We start from the raw sequence: 20,908 nt of genomic DNA, 5'->3' as shown, positions 1-20,908 counted from the left end.
ATGGGCTCAGTTATTCATTAGTAGTGAGAGTGTAAAGTGCTTGCGATGGCATCATGGTCACGAAATGAGATAAGGACAGTTTTGCGGTATAATTTCGTGCGTGGTTTAACCATAGACCAGTGCTTAGAAGAAATGACTCTTGCACTAGATGATGATTGTCCACATCGTACAACGATATTCAGGTGGTATAGAGAATTCCAAATGGGAAATTTCACTCTGGAGGATTCTGAGAGGCCGGGAAGGCCACGAACGTCAGTTACGGAGGAAAACGTTACTGCTGTGAGGAAAATGCTTGACGAAAACAGGCGAGTGACCTACCAACAGATAGAGGATACTTTGGGCCTAAATGCACCAGCAATTCGTTCGATTCTGCAAGGTCATTTGCACGTGAAGAAACTTTGTTCTCTCTGGGTGCCGCATCAACTGACTGAAGAGCAGATGACACGACGTGTGACTTGGTGACTTTGTATATATATAAAAAAGCATGCTGATTTGATTTTATTGAAAGAGAACGCTATAGTGTTCTTGATGGAAATGTGCAAGTTAACGAAGGACGGAGTTCGAATCCCCTCAATGACGAGGTATTTTTATGGTTGACATTATGCAGAAGTGATATCGATGAATTTATTCCTTTTTTGTTTTGTCCATGACTGTGAATTTATAAGGGATTTTATTATATAGTTTGCTTCAAATCTTTCCTTGACGCCCAAATATAATGAAATAATTTGGATATAAGTAGAGAAATTATGAAAAATACCGGTACTAAACTTGAAAAAAATTCACCATAAATGTTTTGTTAACTTTTTTTTTTTTTTTTTTTTTGTGTGAAATTTCAAATGTTACGCAAAGTGAATAAACTAAATAAACATTATTCTGTATCTTTGGGGATTCTATCAAATAACCCCTGATATTTTAATTCTGTTTCTTAATGGATTGCACAGATTGAAGTTTAAATATAGTTAGCGATCATAGCGAACTCTTTCAATGTGATGAATGCACACAGAAAGCGAATTATATATGCACTAGTGAGTTAGGGAATGAGTGTGTTAAAGCGCCAAGGCAACCAAGGCTATGAAGTAACGGTATATGATGTTTGTCAGTTGCGTTTATTCTGTAGTCGATTTGCTTGTTTGCTAGATGAAAAACCTGAGTTTTGGCTACGTTGTGAAAAAGTCTATAAAAATTCCTCCCGTCATTGGAGGAATTCAAGCCAGGTGCTTATATCCATTGTGCTACTCGCGAGGGCACACACACTAGTGTTCAAAAGTTGATTTACAACCATGCAATCTGAGATATCAAAAAAAATAAAATAATTCTATAAAATCTTTTGTGAAACCGTATTACTAGGCGTCTGCGAAGGAGGAGGTGAAAAATATTACCTAGTTTTTCGCCCCTCAAAGAATTCCAGATATGCTAAATCGGTTTGAAGACCAAAGAATATCCTCACTGAAAGAATTCTTCGATCAGCTGAGCCCTATTGGGATGATGTAAGCTGATAGTGTTTTGTGCACGAAGCTTGGATCAAACCATCCCTAGTATATTTTCCTAATGTAATAGTGACGGGATCATCTTCCAGCTTCTCTTCAGAAGAGAAACGTCGAGGATCAGTTCTTTATATACACTATATATATATATTGGTCAGAAGTTAAGATATAACCTTGACATTTTAAATATCAAGAAGCATTTTTCTCATGTGTACTTGATGGGATTATCTCAATTTCTTGCACCATGCGGCCGTTACTAATACTAATTCATCAATTGGCCCATGGTTCAGAGATAGTGGGGTTTGCACCAGCTCTTCTTCTTCATCTGACAATAGTCATCCACTGCGGCGGATCTCCCAAATATACGTTATGTTCTGTATCTTGTTAAATTAGAAATTCATGGTTCTGTTGTGCACTTTTATATAGCCATCTCGATTTGTGTTTTTGAGCTTAAAATCGGACTTTAAATCTGAATCGTACTCTGAACTGCCGATTTATCATGGTAAATTACAAGAACGTCAAATTTCATTTAAAAAAAAAAATACGTAATTACATTGCAAACAGGATTTTAACTAACTTTTGAACCAAAGAGTTATAGATTTGTAAGATAATTGACTGTACATATTATTTTCTAAACGCAAAATATTATTTTCTAGAATGAAATAAATGTACGATAAACAGATTTTGTCAGAGCAGATGCTACTTTTCATAAATGTCAGTGTACAAGTTATGAGGTTACAATGTGTGCGTGCAGCTGCTTTTACAAGAGTGGTCAATAACGCCGTACTAGCCCCTGCTGTGTAGAAACGAAAGCACTTTGGTTGCTAAGGGTATATAAATTCCGGTCACCACCTCGGGTTCTCCCTTTTCCAATACATCTTTGAGCTGTCGCTCTCTCCTTCCATTTGTGCCATTTCAAGTAACAGTTTCATATTCATTCTCTGCTTTAACCTTACAAGTTGACTTTTCAACCCTGGGTCAGATGGTGTCCTGCGAAAAATAAGGTATCTTAATACCTGTAAAAAAGGCATTCCAAATGTTCAAGGGACATACGATCATTTCCTGTGTTGAGCATTCTTGTGTATAAAGACAGCAACACAATTTCTGTGGTGTTTTACAGAACACATTTTATACCGTTTCTTTTAGGCTGAGAATGTCTTAAATATTTACTTAAGAAGTACCTTACGAACTGTAAGTTAAAATAACACAATACGAATAAGAAAACTTTTTTTTTTTTTTTTTTTTTTTTTTAATGAACACCCAAATACGAAAGTATTCGAGCATATTATATTGTATTAGTATTGTGTTAAGTGCGCCTCCGTAGCCAGGTGGGAAGGAGCAGCAGTGGTGCGTAGCACACGCTTCTTGATTAGACCGGGGTTCGAGCCCGTCACCACCAAATACGGAGGATGCGGAAAGGTCAGGGAATGACCACCGCATATTCCCGGAGCAATATGGCCTTAGTTGCTAATGCTCCTAAAAACCAAATAACAAACAAACAACATTGTGTTAAGTTGAGAAGACACTTGTTGACATTATACTTGAAGTTCTTTAGATTTTAATTTTTGGGAAATACTTCTGAAGGTAGGTTGTTCCAAATAACAGAGGTAGAAAGGATAAATGAGCAAGAGGGAAAGTTGGTTCTGTGAGTTTGGAGTTGGATAGTGAATGAATTTGACTGGTTGGGGTATTTTGTACTGGTTTGAAGACAATGAAAGAATTACAGGTTCCAATTCAAAAGAACAGTGCCCAAGTATCTATAGAAAAGGCTTTTAGCAGAAATATAACGTCTGTGAGACGGGAGAGACTGTAAGACATCATTAGTTAACCTTTAACCTGACTTGTCTCTTTTGAATAGTCTAGGATCTTGAGAAAAGTTTTTCGTGATACCAATCCAAGATGTGGAAACAGTGTTCGAGTTGACATACGTACAGAGCCAGTAGCTGGTTAGTCTAGAAGTAACGCTGAGAACGTGAAAAAATACTTTTTTTTTTGTTGTTTTGCTTTTTGATGCAGCGTAATTGTAATGTGCTTATGCCAAGAGAAGTTGTTGTTATTTGGTTTTTAGGAGCATTAGCAACTAAGGCCATATTGCTCCGGGATATGCAGTGGTCATTCCCTGACCTTTCCGCATCCTCCGTATTTGGTGGTGACGGGCTCGAACCCTGGTCTAATCAAGAAGCGTGTGCTACGCACTGCTGCTCCTACCCACCTGACTATGGAGGCGCCGCCAAGAGAAGTTACAAGCTGGAATAATCCTCAATATAGATATATGGTCTTGTCTAGAAATCCGTGTCATCGAAGATGAGCATGGAAGCAGTAGAGACTTTTTTTTCTTTTATTTTTTTCCAAGAAATAAGATAGGACTGAATTTTCGAAGTATTAAAATTAACCAATTTTTCTTTGCCCCATTGGAGAATTATTTGGAGATCGCCATTTTAGGTGGATATTTGAGAAGTTTTTAAGTTGTTTTTGTAGGCCAAGGTTTCTCAAACAGGAATACAGTATATTGCTGTCATCAGCAAAATTATAATAGGATTTAGAGTCAGTAGAAGGTCATTAATATACAAAGGGAAAAGACTGGGAGAAAACTGAACCTTGGGGAACACTAGCATCGAAAAGTTAGCAAACAAAAGTATTCAATTGCGAAAAAAAACAAAAAAAAAAAAAAAAAAAAAAACCAGTGTTACTATCTAGAGGACCTTTGTCAGACACGCTCAAAAACTTTGAAAATATCAAGAGCAACTACTCGAGTTTCATCGAACTTTTCCATCGAATTTGTCCAACGATATGTAACATAATTTAATATATCACTAGTGAATTGACGTCGACGGAATCCATATTGGCGGTCTTGTTAAAATAAAAGCAGAAGTGAAATGATGCCTTGCCTGTGAACAAGAGCAGAATCAGTTTGGCTTTGGAACAAGAAACGATTGGTTTTGGTGCCCAGTGTAGCATTTTTTTTCGATATACAGTACTGTATATGTTTTCAAAAAAAAAAAAAAAAAAAACTGTGTTCAATATGTCATCTAGATTCGTCATCACATACACTGACCTACTATTAATATCCACTTGCCTTTAGACAAAAAAATAGCTTTTATTGTGTCATTTAATATTTTGTGTTGAAACCTTTTGCTTTTATGACGGCCGTCAATCTTCGCGGCATACTCTCAATCAGTTTTTTTATAAATGGCACGTGATATGTTCCTCCACTCGGCCTTTAACGCAGTCACCAGTTTGGCCATCTCCACGTGCATGTACCCATCGATCCAATACATCCCAAAGATGCTGGATAGGGTTGGTTCAGACCCAGGACTCTGGTATGGCCAATCTAACTTTTCCACACCCATGTCCTCAAACCACTCCGTTACTACCCAATCAGTGTGGCAAGGCGCGTTGTCTTTTTTTTTTTTTTTTTATGAAAACCCCAAACACGAAAGGCATCAAAACCTATAGCACTTAGTACCGTGCATGGGTTGAAGGAGAAGTATGGGGTAAGGGGATGCCGGAAACTTTGCTCTAGAGACTAAACATGGGTTTCACCACTTCAGGCCTCGAATAAGCAAAGTGGTGGTATTTCACCGGTTGATGAAAGTCATCTACCACCAAGGCACGTTGTCTTGCTGATACAGGTATGTTCCTTCCCCGAAGTATTGCCATAATGTTGGAAGTGCATAATTGTCCAGCATTGCACGGCATTCATGGTTTTGTCGATAATGACTAATGGCCCAAACCAAACCATAGCCCCGTACTATAACACTCCACCAAATTTCATTGTTGGGAAGATACAATCAGTAAGGAACTGTTCCCCTGGCATTCGCCACACCCAGGAACGGCCATCAGACTGGTAGAGTGCGAACCTCGACTCGTCTGTTCATAGGACTGTTTTCCACTGCTCTACAATCCAGGATTCACGCTCCTTACACCATGCTAATCGGTATCTAGCATTTGTTGAGGTGATCAGCTGCACGACCATTGTAACTCATATTATGGAGTGTCCTTCGTATTGTACTAGTGCTGACTTTAGTCACAATACTCTGAGGGTTTGTATGACTTGAGACAATGGCAAATTACGATTTGCGAGCACAGTTCTTCGTAGAATTCTCTTCTCTCGTTCTATTAGTTTTGGAAATATACTAGGCTGTTTTGTTGGCAGATTCAGCCCCATTCCTCTGTCATTTGCATATGACGTCACTAACCGTTGACCTAGGAATTCCCAGAGTGACTGCGATGTCTCGTACAGAACTTGCTTATGCGGCATCCTACTATTTGGAAGTCTCTTAATTCTGTTGAACGTGTCATCTTGCATTCCCACTTTTGCAATTGTCTGTTCGAAGCCCAGTGTGCATATTTATAGCAGTTTCTGTGACATGTTGCATGCATAGGACCTGTTTCCCCATCTATGGAGGGGTGTCCGGATATTAACGGTAGAGCAGTGTATTTTATCTGTGCGATATTATGCCGAAGTTTGAGCAGGGCATTCAGTTCAAGCCCTAAATGGAAAATGAGACCTTGACTTGGAAAGGTTTAACAACTTCTCAAACATTCCCCAATGAGAGGGCAGAGTCATAGTGTAATGTAATTCATAAAAGGACGCAAATAAAGTTGGTTGCTGGCCTTCGTTTATTTTTATCCTGTTTTATGGAATATAGGGAAGACGAAGTGAAATATTCGAGTTTTGTAGAGGGCGCAAAATCGGCAAGTCTGGGCGAGAGCAGACGATTTGAGAGTTTTGTTGAAACTTGAGGATTTCTTTAAAATTCATTGTGGTAAATTAGTTTATTTATTTGTTTATTTATTTTTCATTTACAAAAACATATTACGGTTATGGATAGTTACTCTTTCAGATCTGGTTTCAAATTCTAGACGATTTTTTGCAATCAAATCATACGCTGTATTGTCATCGTTTCATTTTAATTTTATTATTATTTTTTTTTTGATGAAATCCCCAAACACGAAAGGTATTAGAACCTGTAGTACTTCGTACCGTACATCGGTTGAAGGTTAAGAAGATACTTGTTAACATTAGACTTGAATTCCTGTAGATTGTAATTTTCAGGAAATACGTATGAAGGAAGATTGTTCCAGGAAACGGCAGTTGAAGGAATAAAAGAGAAAGAAGAAAAGTTGGTTCTGTGAGTTTGGAGTCGGACAGTAAAAGGATGTCGACTGGTTGCGGCATGTGTTCGGAATGGTTAGGAAGAGATGGGAGGGGGTGGGATATATACTCCAATTCAAAACAGTGCCCATGGAGGTATCTATAGAAAAAGCATGCAGTAGAAACAGAATGTCTCTGAGATAGAGTGGGGAGAGACATTGTAAGAGATGGGTTATTAATTAACCTGATTATCCTCTTTCGAATACAGTTTAGAAGCCTGAGACAGGTTTTAGGTACACTACCCCAGATCCGGGAACAATATTCCATAGTAGGACGGATTTGAGATTTGTACACAGTGAAAAGTTGTTCAGAAGAAAAGTAATGTCAACAGTGAAAGAGAAAACCTAGCTTTTTAGATGCAGAGGAAGCAATATTTGTGATGTGCTTATGCCAAGAGAGAGATAAGTCTGGGTAATCCCTAATAGAGATATATGATCTTGCCTGGAAATCTGTGTCATTGAAGATGAGCAGAGGAAACCTTTTTTTTGCGAGATTTAAGACAGTTCTGAGTTTTAGAAGGATTAAAATCAACTAAATTATCTTTGCCCCACTGGAGAATTACCTGGAGATAGCATTTAAGGAATTGGTAGTGGATATTTGAGAAGTTGAAGCTATTTGTGCAGGGCATGGTTTCTCAAACTGGAAGGTGGAATGCAATGTGCTATCATCAGCAAACTGTGGATAGGATTTCCGGTCAATGGAAGAAGATCATTAATATACAAGAAGAAAACAGTGGGAGAAAGAACCGAACCTTGGGGAATACCTGCATTAGTGGAGCAGTTAGAAGGCAGTGAACGGCCAGAGAGAAAACTGGAATAAATTAGTTTATTTATTTATTATTATTATTTTTTTAAATTTTACAAAAACATGTTATAGTTAGTTACTCTTTTAGGTCGGGTTTCAAATTTTAGATGATTTTTTGCAATCAAATCGTACTCTGGTTGTCATCATGATTTCAAATGCAAAGCCATTACAACAAAACACATCACATTCTTTCTTGTGATTAGGAGTCACTGCACAACAATATCTAGACGCTGAATATAAATCAATCTCCTCTTCTCCCCTCCCCCGGAAAAATCTGACAGTTTCATACTCGGGATGATACAGAAAACAGTTGATTATTATTCGATAATGGCATTCACATCCATAAATGTTATTTTATTCATGAAGTTCTTCGTATTTTCCTCTCTGTTTCTTCTTCCCTCTGTGATTGATGTTTGAACTGACCAAGGATAAGCAACACGGCAGAGCACTTTACCGGCGCCAAGTTGCCTGCGACAGACAGACTGAATCGAGCTGTTTAAATGAACAGTTCGATATAGGCAAAGCTTCTCTGTATAACTCGTCTCGTTTCAAATGCAGCAGATTACTGTATTTGCCCTTGGAACAGCTGATGATTCACTCTGCACGAGAGTGATGCAATTCAAGGTTTCGTGACTGTGATTTCTCATGAAGATGTCGACTATTTTGCTCCATATGTGCAGCAGTTTCTGGTATTTTGAGGATATTTACCTTACATGGGATAACTGCAAACCGTATGTTTGCTTAGGTTCAGTTTGTTTTGTGTCTTAATATGGAAAAGAAAATTAAAAATAGACAGTGCACTACTTAAATAACGAAGCATTTTATTCTGACTCTTGTATGATTTCATTATTACACGTAGACAAGTACCAACTACACTGATCAAAACAGTTAGCGGATCACTGCACAATAATTGAACAATCTATTGAACAAATATTGAACAATCTATTGTATCGATGTCCACTGTGGCCAAAATAACAACACACATTCACGGACTGACTTGCTGATATAAATTAATGTTTTCCAACAAATACATGCCAAGAACATGCAAATTCGTGCGGGTTTCTTTAAAGACTCAACCATGGTGCAGATGCGTCTCATTCGTGAAATGACAACACACCTATCGATTATCGCAGAGAAACATGGAGGTAGTATAGTCACAACGCCAAGTTGCGTCATAGCTAGGTATATCACAATGATTTGGTAGACATCCAGGTCGGGGTCAGACACTATCAACAACGCCGAGAAACGATGTCTCTCTTTCTCTCCTCTCCGTGCCAGCAAATCAACACTTTAAGGCTACCCAACTATTCGGACACTTTGTAGTAGCGACAGGGAAACAAGTGTCAGCCCGAAATAATTATCTGCACAGGCATGGACTTTATGCGACAAGACCTATGGCGGGTATAGGTATATTTGGGTCTAACGGCTCCTGGGATTTCTCCCATCTCCGCGTATGTACACTGTATTGGACAAGCCAGGGATTTAAAAGTATATTGTGTCCTTTGTTCATCCGGCCTGTTAGCTGCCTGGCTCTTAATGGGACCCGACGTTACCATATCGTGCCACGGGGGGGGGGGGTCGCCGGGTGTTACCTGTAATATATAGTACTCTGGAGGGTCCTGCCACCTACTTTCCTGTGATTTCAGTGGCTAGGACTTAAAAAAAAAAATTCTAGCGGTTAGTCATTAGCGTTTGTTAGAATAATTTAGAAGAAGCTTCCGAGGAGCTATACTCTGAAATAATATTTTCTATATTCCTAAATGGGTTGGGCAAGAAATTTTGATGTAGTTAAATTTAGACGCGTAAGGCTGAAAACGCTGTGAAAGTCAACAGTAAAGGGCAGTGGGGAGGCTGAAGACTGGAGGGAAGAAAAGGAAGTAAGGGGCCTATAGAGAGGATAACCCAGAGTTTGCAGCGGAGCAGGCCCGTGCCCCACCAGAAGGAAGAGATTTGGGAAAGGGGAGGAGTGGGGGGCAAAGCCCCCTCTCCCCTCGGGAAGGGAAAGAAAACACCGTTCAAGAGAGAAACAGTGTATGATGATTCATATGACCACCTTGGATGTCCTTTAGTTCAGGTGCCCAACAAAGCGAGATGAGGTTCTTCTGTGGTGTCTCTGACCGAGTTGAGTCACAGTAACTGTGAGGACACTAATATGTTCTGCCTCCAGTCTTTATTGGTATGTTTTCTTTGTCTGTGGTAAGAAAGTCTCTTCCGTGTTTTAGTCCACTCATTTCATAGCAGTTTGTTGTGGCTTAGAAGGTCAACCTTAACACACCCGGCTGCCTCTCAGTTTGGGAATCCATTCCCTTTGGAATTCGCTTAGGAGGTCAAGAGGGAGACCAACTGTCTGATCTTTATCAATGGGTTTCTTTTCAAAGTAGTATACTTGTTTCATCCCTGTTTTGGACCATGTAGGTTGTATAAGATTTGTTGTCACTAAGGTGGACCAACCACCTTAGTGACAACAAATCCTGATTGCCTCACAGGTTGGGGGGTCCATTCCGGTGATCCAGTGAGGTGTGTAGTTTTTCCTGGGTCAGTTTCTGATGCGAAATATCCGGAGTATATTTTGGGCATTAATATGGCGTGTGTTCCATTTTTTTTGAGTATCTTAATCGTAGGTCCCAGAAGAATGAGAGCATTCGAAATAGACTTAATTGAACTGACGAAGAATGGCGCCTTGTGCTCTATATAGATGAGTCCAGATGCAACATGCAATCGGATTCTCGTCGGGTCCTAGTTTGGCGTGAAAAAAGGAGCCCGCTGCATTTGAAACAAGACTAGTTTTGCACGCAGTCACTTCGGTGGAGATAGATTGCTGGTGCGGGGTGGCATTAGTCTCGGTGGTCGTAAAGACCACCGAGTGGTCTCTACATCATCAGTAACAAGACACAGACTGCACGCAGGGATTGAGATGATGGCCTGCGACCCACGATCCTTCCCGATGCTGATACTGTAGGCGAAAAGTCATGCTGATGAACGACTGCGCCAAATCCCATAGGACAGATGGTCAGCAATGTTAAAAGATAAGGATATGGCCTGTATAGGGTTGGCTTGCCTGCTTCTCTCGACCTGAATTCCATTGAGTATGTCTTGGACGCTCTGGAAAGACGTATTGCAGCTCGTACGCACTGTTCGGCGCCTCCGTAGCCAGGTGGGCAGGAGCAGGAGTGAGTAGCACCTGCTTTTTGATTAGACCGGGGTTCGAGCCCCTTACCACCAAATACGGAGGATGCGGAAAGGTCAGGGAATGACCGCCGCATATTCCCGGAGCAATATGGCCTTAGTTGCTAATGCTCATAAAAACCAAATAACAACAACAATGGACTGTTCATTGGCGACTGATTCTACAACAACTCGTCGATACTTTGATTTTATCGGCGCCTCCGTAGCCAGGTGGGAAGGAGCAGCAGTGCATAGCACACGCTTCTTGATTAGACCGGGGTTCGAGCCCGTCACCACCAAATACGGAGGATGCGGAAAGGTCAGGGAATGACCACCTCATATCCCCGGAGCAATATGGCCTTAGTTGCTAATGCTCCTGAAAACCAAATAACAACAACAATTTTATCGATGCATCGCAGCTTCGAAACATATCTGGCAATGTCTGGCTATCTCAAATTATACTAAAGGCCGTTGTATGTGCACATTCCATCTAAAAAGTGACAAAAGCTGTTCCTACAAGCATATAGTACTTTTCTTCTGATGTGTCATGATCCAATAAAGCCACAATTACTGTTCACTGTGAAGTTGCTTTTAAAGCAACTTCACGGTGAACGTTTATAACATGCGGTGATCGGAACTTAAGATTCAGTTACCTCATAATGTGTTATGTCATCATATTGACACAAACATTGTTTGCACTTTCTGTGATCCTCTAACTGTTTTGACCAGTGTAGTTAAAAGAAGATAAACAGTATATATTAATGACGTTTGGGTGATGATACTACGTCTGTTTTTTTTTTTCTCAGTTGGTTGTTGTGGTTTTAGGCACATTAGCAACTTCAGCCATATTGCACCATATATAATACGTCTGCAAATTGCTTGCGTTCTCTGGCTGATTTGCCGTTTTCTTGGCGAAAAACCCGAATTTCCGGAATTAATCCTTTTTATTCGTGATTGTATTCCTGGACGTTACTCCCAGGACTGCTTGAGAATGTCTTAACTTAACCTTGATATCAACATGATCCGTTTTAGAAATATTTGGATAGGTTCAGAAGATATTCCGCAATGACTATGTTATAATTTCCATCCATTGCTCGCTAATCACAGGACACTACGGGAAACTTTTAGCATATTCCTGAATAGTTGTGGAGACCTAGAAGAACTGGCAGAATTTAGGTATTCCCAACAGTCATGGGAGAAAAGGGTGGGGGGCATAAGAATTCTCCGCACACATTTATGACTTCAACGAATGAAATCGTTTAAAAAATTATTAATTGACAGGCGAGCCATGTCAAAGTGATGATATGAGTATACGAGGTGTGATCAAAAAGTTCGGGGACTGAATTATGCAAGTTGCGACATGTTCAGCGACTCATCCAGACATAGCATGAATTACCCGTTTATCTATTACCCGTTATGAATTATCCGGTCCTGTGGCGACTCATCCAGACATAGCATGAATTACCCGTTTATCTGCAGTCAGTTTGAATCTACAGGGCGGCAAATTTGCATCACATTAGGGAAAAGTGCAAAACATAAACTGACAAAATGTTAAAAACAGCTTTCACAGAAGATGCTTTGTACCATTAGAATACTTTTTAGTGTTCTGTAAAGTTTAAAGAAGGCCACTTGTTCGCCACGCTCCAATCTCCCTTCGAAATTGGTATTTTTCATACGAAAAATCTTTCGTATGAAACTTGCCAATGAATTTTGAAACAGGATTTGGGAATATGGCTCGTTTGGAAAAGTGAGGGCCTCACTTTTCAGAACCATTCATTACAGGATTAATAACATTTATCTTTTATCACAGTGAATGGTGTACACTGTATTTGGATATATTCAGAAGACAAATGAGAAAATAAGACCCCAATCAAAAATATTCTTTCTGGAGGGGAGATTCCAAAATAATGAGTGGTTCTTAGCAGGTTCTTTTCACCATTAATTCGAAATATACTCACACGTGAAGCAGAATGATTTAAATTCAAGATGGTGGTCGAAATTTTCCTTTAAAAAATAATAAATAAAATTAAATAAAGGTCGTGGGACACAAACATTTATTAAAAATTCCATTCCCCTGCTTTTGGCTCTGGAAAACCTATGCTGTTAGTGTCAACACAATAAAAAAAAAAGAACCAAAAACAACATCATAAAAAAAGAAGTGGAATGACCCCTTTTACCATTGTACACGCTTATCTCCTGCGATGAATAGTATTCACGAAGGGAGTAGGCCTTCCTGCTGTTGCAAAATAGTCTCTTATCTGCTTGTCATACTTGCTGTGACATTGTACTTCGGTGTGGCCGTACTGTTTTGTGCGAACCGGTCATGCCACTTGTCGACGTCACCATTTCTGCGAATTGCCTTTCCATGGTAAACACACTCTGGATTAGAGTTTTGTGATGTGCGTGCTTATATTGATTTTAAGGTCTCTTGCAGCGATGCTTTTTCAAAAAAAAAAGTGTCGCTGCAAAAAAGTGTTGTTGGTATTCATCTAAAAGGTACCGGTATTTCCATTTTATTACCAAAGTCTTACCATCCGAATTTATTTAATGAGATCATTAGCCTTATTCAGAATATAAACTGTATCCATTCTTGATATAATATCTAGAATTTCTGCTCCATACTCAATATTGCTTCTAGTTCGAGTAAACTACTTGATTACTTGAGTATTAAATTCCCTGCTATCCCATTTATTATTTTTTTACAAATCTCTCTCTCTCTCTCATTGGACGAAAAATAGACGTTTATGCTATGTTCTTAGCAATAAGCATCGAAGGTTAGTAGCTTCGTAACCATGGTAACGGTAGGATGAAAATGATGTTATTTGTTTTCTCCATATGATTGAAACAGGATAACCGGTATCTATTACATGTATCGGTTTTATGTAATGTTTTTTGTAATTTTTTTTCTTCCGTGTTTTTCATTTCCTCAGAATTATGCAGTTTCTTCCTATTTTCATGGAATATTGTGGTTTATTCTCTGACTGAGTGCTCTTGCTGTTGAAGTGTGAGGATTCTTAGAAAAACGGGGCAATTTCAGATTTTACTCTTCTCGGTAAGAGTACGGGAGATGGCTTTAAAATCGAAATGTGATACCTCATTTATTTACCAGCAGTTTACTAGAACGTGATGGTTATTCCAGATATACCAGTTGACCCCATGCAAAAAAAAAAAAAAAAAAACTTGCTTGGTTTATGAATCAACAGTTAGGCTGAGCACAAAGCACAATAGACTAAACTCGGATGACTAATACAACAGACGTGTCATGCACATGAATTTTCCATCCTCTTTCTCTAGGGAAGAGCAGGTTTCACCCCGGGTATGTCTGAAAGGCCTAATTCATTTTAGTGTTTACTTCAATTTTTTTTAGGCGCTTTAGCATTATACGTGTAATGCGCGTGTTGTCTTCGTTCTGTCTGTCCGTCCGCGCGCATGTAACAGCTTGAATTCCAGTGAATGGATTTTCATGAAATTTTGGATTTTAGAAAGATTTGTAGAGCCATTCCAAATTTCATTAAAATGGGACTGATAGAATTTCAACAATTATTATTTCTTTGTCAGTCCGTCCTCATGTAATAACTTGACTCCCAGTAGATGGAAATCGAGCATTTTTTCCCCCCCCATGTATATCACATTCGCTATCCATATACATGTACCATATATTGTAAATGAAGAAATGGATATTATATTTCTTCATTTACACTGGTTAAAGAAACGAATGGACAGTGTGGTATATGCGCAGAAACAAAATTTTCTCGGTCGGCGCATAAAACGTCTTTTAGCTTTTTGCTAATTTTTTTTTTTCTATATTAATCCTGAATTATTATCAATTGCGAATGTGCCCGAAATGTAGCGTATTGCATACATTAACTTTTTTTTTTTTTTTCCTTTTTTGTCAAAAATAAATAAAACGAAACAAGTTAGGTGGTGTGCCTCATTGCGTTATACAGTATTTCAACTGTGTTATTTGATAATCTTTCGATTATTAGATGACGTAGTGCACTCAAGAAGTGTTTACCAAACCACATTGATGGTCATCTGATAGGCTACCCTGATATGATATTCGGTACAAAGATATTAATATCCTTTCGTCACTGTTCTGCAACACATTTTAATACTCTTCATCTTTGATGCCATCTTAATTAATAAGAAGCTAATCATCTTTAATAGATTTTTCCGTGTACTTATGTTCTCTACCCTACTCCAACCAGGAAAATCGGAAAATTCTAACCAGGTAAATAGAATTTTATTATAATTTTTAATAATGGCCACTATCTTTTGTGCCCTATTCACTGTCAGAATTGTCAAAAAAAAAAAAAAAAAAGGAATTGTATCGATAAATTGTGATTTAGGAAAAATCTGCATCCTGCAATAAATTAAATACAAACATAAAATATGGCACTCCGAATTATAGAGTCCGAATTAGATTAGTCAGGTTTTGCCACACACACACACACACACACACACACACACACACACACACACACACACCTATTTATATCGGTTTCCTAGCCATTGTGAATATGGTGCTCCAATTGGATCACGATATTCTCAGTGTTCAGTGCAACATACCACATAAGCTCAATGTTCAGAATCATTTTCAGTGTTATTGATCTTTAAAGTAATTTAAAATTGCCTTTTAAACAAATCTATATATTTTGTTTTAGTGTCTATCTATAACGCAGTATATTACATGGGAAAAACCTGTTGTCCTTGTAAGTCATGGAACTAAGAACAAAATATAAACAAGTTAAGGGGACTATACTTAAAAATAGTTGGGTAGCCCTGACATATTTTGTATTTAAAAAAAAAGAGAAGCTGTTCGAAATAGCATTTCTATGTGCTGGGAGTTTACCACCAAATTAAAAATCTCCCAGCGTGAAAAGCCTATTGAATCGTTATCACGCCCAAATACAAGGGAAGGTGTGTGTGGGGGAGGGGGGGGGAAGTCGGGCACAGTGTCTTACAAGGAAACCGTCACAAGCATTCCTAAGATGAAACGCACAAAGGGGAATAAATTTAAACCGGAAAAGGATGGTTGTAGAAAATTCTCTCTCTCTCTCTCTCTCTCTCTCTGTTCAAATCCAGCCCGAACACATGCCACAACCAATCAGCATCTATTCACTGTCACCTAATTCACAGAACCAACTTTTTCTCTTCTTCACATATCCCTTCTACTTGTGTTCGCTAGAACAACCTTCTTACACATGTATTTCCGGAAAATACAGTCTAAAGAAATTCAAATATAATGTCGTCAATTATCTTCTGTCTTCTCAGCCTACAACCCATGTACGGTACTATAGATTCTAATACCTTTTTGTGTTTGGGACTTTCATTAAAAAAATAAAAATAAAAAATCCTGGAACCCCCAAACATATTTGTCCCAGTGGTTAAACATCACAAAAAGAGGACTTAAGTAGACTGGTTCAATTCTAACGATTAAGGAAAGCCAAAGCTGAGTGTGAGAAATCCGTGGCGCAAAGAGCTGAGAGCGGGACAGAGTTTTTCTCGTGCGGTGTGTTAATGTAAAAAAAAAAAAAAAAAAGATAGTAAATCATATTGATCCCCTCCAGCGGCCTCTGTAGCTGAGTGGTTATGAGAGGAAGTGCAGTTAGCACACGCTCTTTGAGTAGACCGGGATTCAAATCCCTGGCTGCTAAATACGGTCGATCTGCCAACCGCACTGGACCAGCGTGGCAGATTATGGTTCATTTCCCTCAACATGAATTGTTGAGGAGGCTTCCATCCTGCAGTGGATTGATAGTGGCTGCATCTTACTTTACCTTTATTGATCCCCTCCAGGTTCGAAATGGTAAAATCATAGACAATCCAGTTTCAATTTCAGCGTGTTATGCAAATATTAATAAAATGTTAATCATTTCAAGACTTCAGATAACAAATATCTTAATAAGAAACACAGTCTTAATAAAATAAAACAAAGTTGTGTTAAGTAGCGGGTTCTTCTATTAACTGGAATATTTCCCTAAAAAAATTGTTAGCCAGTCTAATTAATCCAGGATTAGGACAGCAGCTAACTATCTGAGAGCGTGCAGATCACGCTTAAAGATACATTTATCTTTCATCCATATGTATTTCACGCAGTTGAATATTCATGATATCAATACGTAAATCAGCGTTATAAGTTAAGAGTTCATCCTCTCGTGGTTGATATATCGAAGTTTATGTTACAGGAATTAGCAGTCGAGTCTGGAAGCATTCAGTAGTAATTTTCGAATCTTTAATAGGGCATCTTTTCGTCGCTGGAACATAGAAAAGTTCGTGATGGGTAAGAGCGCATGTGGAACTCGTTACTTGAAAGGACAGTGTGGCCGATGGAAGACTTGCATGTTTCTCATCCACGTTGGTTTATTTGGTATCTACAGTTTCCAAGCACCGAGGTTCTTATTCACTTCTACTGTTAAACCTTACGTTGCGAAGAAGGGGTGCAGTGTGTTTTCGGTAAAGGCATTGAGTGATCCCAAACAAGTGGGGTTACCAAAATATTCCGTTCCCCCTCCATAGCAGATAAATTCTATGAGCGGGTAAGCTCTCCGCTTCGTAAGTTTCCAGAACAGCTTGGGACCTAAACTTGTTTATGTCGCAAGCTGTTCATGATTTATTTGGTGTTTGCGGGAAGAATTCCCTTTAAGTTGATTAGTTTTTCAATTACTCTAGAATCCCCTACCCCTGCGGGCCAGGATTGAAGGAAATTCTCGGGTAATGTTTATATCTAGACCGCCATTCTTAGGGGTCATGATCAGATTATCCACTAGGTAACTGCTTAATTTTGAGTATAAAATTGATCTGAAGATGGTATATAGTTCCTTGCAGCGTATTAATCTAGCTTAGTATTCACTATTCAGTGTTGAGAAGAAATTGCTATTGCATTTTTGGAATGGGGTCTGGTTGCAGAGGACTACATGATTGGGACCTGCAAGTTGAGGCATCATGTGAATGTACTTAATATTGAGTTTGGAACGTCATGAACTATTAGCGCCTGTCGTATCTGCAGGGTTGTGGACCATACTTCCTTTATTTAACTCCCTAAAATGCTGATCTTGGGTCTGGTTTGCAATTAATTGCCGATTAAATTTTCGATTAAAAATAATTATTCCCCCCCCCCCTTTGAAATACAGTACTCCATTTCTAAACAAGATCATATTTTTTTCAATTTCGGAAGTTCCCGGTCTCTGGTTTGTATATCACTAGTTGTATGTATACCGTTACTTAGCTGTATGGGATAAAAATGAGTGGCAAACATTTCCCAGCCAACTCTGTCCTGTCCTTAATAACGTTATTACTCAAGTTGAAAAAAAAAAAAAAAAAGATGGGAACTCCTGCTCCACTTGGAATAACCTTGACTTTTAGACTTTCTTGCCATAAGCATAACACAAATATACCTTCATGGGCGTATAAACAGTTTGGTGTCTGTCAGCGAGACAGTCTTACTTTTGTTGTGAACTATTAACCTTGTATAAATATAAAATCCAGTCCAGAGTTGATTCTCCTTATACCTCTCCCAAAATCGTCGACTTTGCAAACGGGGATTATTAAACAATGACCCCTTTCTTACTAACTTGCTGCACCCTTATCCAACAACGTTTGTATTCTTCCGCACTTCTTTCTATATATAGATATTTCCACGGAAATGTTTCGTTTTCTTTCTTTCTTTTTCTCCTCGATTAGCATCCATAATTCTTTCACTCTCATATAGATCTATTAGAACGCTTGGCAGGTAGCCAGCATTCTTTTACCGTTAGATTTTGGTCTCTGAAGTAATGAAGTAATTTATCTTGCTCTTCATTTTATATCCCACCTCTTTTGTTATCTGGAATAGATATCCTTTATATGCATACTCCGAAATTTATAATCTTTAGAAATTGAAATTGAATTTAAATTATGTATTTTGTTTGTTTATGTTTTTATAATCTCTAACCATCCATGATACTATGAGTTCTTACGTATCTTTTTGTGTTTTGTTACTGTGGTTGTTGTCCAAATGTAAATACAATGGCGAAAATTGTAAGAAGATTTGAAACATCATCATCGTTGATGTTTCAAATTCATCGTTGAATATGTATTTCAAGTTGCAAATTTCCCTCGACTTATGCGTAGATTCTCACAGGTGTGTGTGTGATATCTCGGGTGCCAGTGGTAAATATTTGAAACCTTGTGGCGGAGGGCGGTGATCTTTAAGTAAGGTACTTACTCTTATTTTCTAAAAATTGGTCCACATAGGGTAATCGTTTTTGAAACGCATTGATAACTAAATTGGATCAGGGGCACGCCTGTCTGTCTCTCTAGCGATTTTCTTGGCAGTGTCTTTCTAAAATGATTAAACTAAATCGTCTTGTGGTGCCACACGGGTGAAGTCTTGGGTCCCGCCTTTGGCATCAGTACCATAGGTTACCAACCTCTTGTCCGGACACACGCGGAAGCAGTCACCGCTTTGTGTGCATTTATGGAGTGACTAGAGTTGCTATAGTGATCTCGATACTTTAAGAATAGCAGCTTTATATTTTTAGTGGGCTGCGTGGAAATTCGTTATTCTTCAAAAACAAAAGGTACAGCTTAATGTTATTGCCCCTTTATTAATTTTTATTCATAAGTCGTGGAATTCATAACCAGCATTAATTTTATTGGATATGTTGGGGTTCGCTTTCTTGTCATCCTTTTTTTTTTTTTTATGATGTGTTTGCCATGACGTCATCAACTGTCATGTGAATACTGTTACCGTCAGGGTTTGTTCTTTGGAAACAGAAGAGAGGGGTGTTTTAATGAATTCAAAAGAACAAGCTTAAATTTCACTGTCAGTTTTTTTTATTCGTTTTTATTTTCTAAATGTATATGAATAACAGATAATGATTCTCGTGATGACGTCATAGATGTTCATGGCCTAATACAAAGGTTGGCAGGTTGATCAAACAACAGTCATCAGGGTGCGCTACTACAAGATCTAGGAAAATTGAGTCGATAGTCTGAAAAATGGCAGTTGAAGTTTAACTGTAACAAATACAAGGTACTGGGCAGTAGTAACCCCAGAGTAACTTATCAACTGTGTGGTACTACACTCAGGGTAGTGGAGAATGAAAAAGATCTGGGGATAATTGTGCAGTCAGACATGAAATTCTCTGAGCAATGGAGACACGTTGCCAGGATAGCTCATGGGGTTTTATCAGTGATATACAGAAACTTTGCTAGCAGGGATAAGGAGGTGATTATCCCTTTGTATAAGGCCATGGTTAGGCCGCATCTTGAGTATTATATACAGGTCTGCAGGCCTCGCTTTAGGAGGGATATAGATCTGTTAGAACGGGTGCAGAGAAGGGCAATAAGTATCTACTCTCACCTAGAAATATTCGAGTTACTCAATTTCAAAAGGGCTATCATTTGCTTTTAAAATAGCTTGTATTCTACGTGAAATAGATTCAAATAAACTACTTTCCAGAGCTACACATATTTCCCATTTGTGCATAAGCTCTTTAGGTCTCTTGAATAGAACTTCACGAAATCAGGCTTCCATTTCGTTAATTAAAGCAGCAGCCATTATCAATCCACTGAAGGATGGAAGCTTCCTCAACAATTCATGTTGAGAGAAATGGACTAAATCTGCCACGCTGGTTCAGTACGGGTTGGCAGATCTACCATGTTTAGCACTTAGGGACTTGAATCCCGATCTACTCAAAGAGCGTGTGCTACTGCACTCTGGCTCCTGACAACTCGGCTACGGAGGCTCCTCATCAGTCTGAAACCGGGGCCCTATAATGGTTTCTTCACTTTATGGAAGAAGTCCGAAGGCGAGAGGTTGGGAGAATAAGGTGGGTGCTGCAGGTTTTTTCAAGCCGCATCCGATTGGAAAATCCACCGTAAAAGTAGCCTTGAAAGTAGTAGCATTGTCGTCTAGTAGGCGGACACCTTTGAATAGCTTCTTGGGTCTCTTCAGCTTGATAGCCTTTCTTAACTTTAGTCCGTCCAGTGATACTGTTGTCTTTTGGGTGTTAATCTATACAGATGATACCTTATAGTTTACCTAAAAAAAAATCCCTTGTTGGCAGACAATTGAACCTTGGCTTTTTTGAGGATTGTTGATGAATGTTTCTATTGTTTGCCCATCTGTTTTGTTTCTAGGTCCTAATGGTATTCAGCGTTTATACATCAACTCATCGGGCTGCCACCATAAACGTGCGCAGGAACTCATGCGGTATGGTACACGCAGACCCACGGCCAATGTACACTTAATTTGTTCTAAAATTTATAGTCACAAGGCTCTCTCTCCTTCAAGGACACTTTCACTTTAGCC

General features: G+C 38.9%; 1 protein-coding gene across 3 annotated transcripts in view; it reads left to right on the top strand.

Annotated features, from left to right (window-relative positions):
• The window catches only part of trc (Serine/threonine-protein kinase tricornered), a 188,593-nt gene that overhangs the window by 104,432 nt on the left and 63,253 nt on the right, over positions 1-20,908 (top strand). Inside the window, exon 1 of one of the 3 annotated variants that reach the window (XM_090383882.1) lies at positions 19,116-19,172. The exons of the other annotated variants lie outside the window; for them this stretch is intronic. The gene's annotated coding sequence lies outside the window, so the exon portion shown is untranslated. Of the gene's footprint in view, positions 1-19,115; positions 19,173-20,908 lie in introns of those variants that run through there. 3 annotated transcript variants of the gene reach the window in all.

The sequence above is a fragment of the Mastigoproctus giganteus genome, chromosome 10 (assembly GCF_048544385.1).
Source record: "Mastigoproctus giganteus isolate SK-2022 chromosome 10, ASM4854438v1, whole genome shotgun sequence".
Taxonomy (NCBI): Eukaryota; Metazoa; Arthropoda; class Arachnida; order Uropygi; family Thelyphonidae; genus Mastigoproctus; species Mastigoproctus giganteus.
The sequence above is the reverse complement of the archived record's forward strand: the minus strand, read 5'-3'. Positions and strand labels throughout refer to the sequence as shown.